General features: G+C 35.4%; 1 non-coding gene across 1 annotated transcript; it reads left to right on the forward strand.

The window, feature by feature from the left end:
* The first annotated feature begins 712 nt into the window (after positions 1 to 712).
* LOC139851116 (small nucleolar RNA R71) lies at positions 713 to 819 on the forward strand. Its single transcript, XR_011760476.1, has one exon. It is a non-coding gene; the product is annotated as a small nucleolar RNA R71 (small nucleolar RNA).
* Positions 820 to 1,939: the final 1,120 nt, after the last annotated feature.

The following is a 1,939-nucleotide window of genomic DNA, read 5'->3' on the forward strand; positions in this document are numbered from 1 at the left end:
ACACATCAAAAGTAATCAAAAAAAACTGCATTCTTCTCCTCCAATTCTGCTGAAAAAAACGTGGGGTATTAGGGAGAAAAAGGGGTTCTTAATTTGGTTTTTGGAAGCTAAATTCAAGTGTCAATAAATCCTAACCAAAGTACAAGGTGTTGGTGATAAGCTTGGGGTATAACAACTTGAGGTTTCATCCATTTGAAGCTCCATTCAACATCATCATCTTCATCACTTTCAACTAGCTTGGAATAGGTATAACATCTTATTCTTGCTTGTAGTTTGTAAACTTATTTCTCAACTTGATCCTAATTGGGATTTAACTTTAATTGGTTAAAGATTAACATGTTTTAAAATGGTAATTACATGCTTCCGCTTTTAATTGGTTCTTAAATGGTTTTAAGTATCATGAAACTTGTTAAATCCCAACAGTATTGAGTGAATATCTTTAGTCATCTTTTCCATTCGTCTCTCGACAGCATCAATCTTTGCTGAAATGGAATCTAAGTCATGGCTAGAATCGGCTCTAGCTGCTTTAGATGATCTAACGATATCTTTTTCTTGGTGCCACTCATGTGAGTGGGAAGCAGTGTTATCAATAATTTTGTAAGCATCAGTTTCTGTTTTCTTCATAATGGAACCACCAGCTGCTATATCGATGTCTTTCCTTGCAGTGATGTCGCATCCTTGGTAGAATATTTGTACTATTTGACAAGTGTCTAAACCATGTTGCGGACATCCTCTTAATAACTTTCCAAATCTTGTCCATGCCTCATATAGAATTTCATTTGGTTTCTGTGTGAACGTAAAAATTTCTCCTTGAAGTCTTACGGCTTTAGATGCCGGAAAGAATTGTTTAAGAAATTTTTCAACTAAAACATCCCATGTATCAATTGTCCCTTCAGGTAACGATTCCAACCAATCTTTGGCTTCTCCCTTTAAAGTCCAGGGAAATAACATGAGATATATCTGTTCATCTTCCACTTCTCTTATTTTAAATAGTGTGCAGATCCTATTAAAGGTACGAAGATGTTCATTTGGATCTTCCTTCGGTGCACCACTAAATTGGCATTGATTAGTCACCATGTGTAGAATTTGTCCTTTGATTTCATAATCTGGCGCATTAATGTCTGGATGAGTAATTGCGTGACCTTGGCCAGTGCGTTTAGCTCTCATTCGGTCTTCCATACTTAAAGGTTCCAGATTCTCCATAATTGAATTTGTTGAATCGGAATCACTAGAGGATTCTGATTTAATGGTTCGTTCCTCAACAATCTCTGTTTGAATAATTGGTGGTTCCGGAGGAAAAATTAATGGTTCAGGATCTATGAATCGTCCCTGAATATTCTCCGGATTCTCAATTGTGAGGCCGGGTTCAAAAAATGGATTATCGGAAATTTGAACTAGAGTACTTGGTCGACTGGATGACGATTCTAAAGAAAAATTAACGGCGGTAATATTAGCTAGATGTCTTGATCTAGTTACAGGTGGTGAACGTACAAAAGGTGGTGAACGTCTTGCTCGGTGCATTCACTGAATATTCTATTAGTTTTTTAAAAGGAAAGAAAAATTATATAAGTTATCCAATTAATAGACTTTTCTGATTTTGCCCACGTTTCGAATAGCCAAAAGATGCAGCAGAGGGGCAGGATTCGTTTGGTCTCAATATAATTGAGTACTGTTTGGCTCCAATAACCCGGTCCACGTACAAATCCAACTATTACTACGAACCAGAAAATTTTGATGTCTATCAATTTAACCACTTAAAATAAATTTTCGTAATTTTAAGAAATTTAGATAAGAAGTAGAATAAAAATCTATGTCCTAAAACTAGAATGGCAAGAAATAAGAAAGAAAAAGAGCGCGTCGAAAAAGGTCGAAAAAGAAAAGAATTGAAAAATAAAAGGCGTCGAAAAATAAGAAAGAAAAAGAAAATGACTATAAAACT

This window comes from Rutidosis leptorrhynchoides, chromosome 5 (assembly GCF_046630445.1).
Source record: "Rutidosis leptorrhynchoides isolate AG116_Rl617_1_P2 chromosome 5, CSIRO_AGI_Rlap_v1, whole genome shotgun sequence".
NCBI lineage: Eukaryota > Viridiplantae > Streptophyta > Magnoliopsida > Asterales > Asteraceae > Rutidosis > Rutidosis leptorrhynchoides.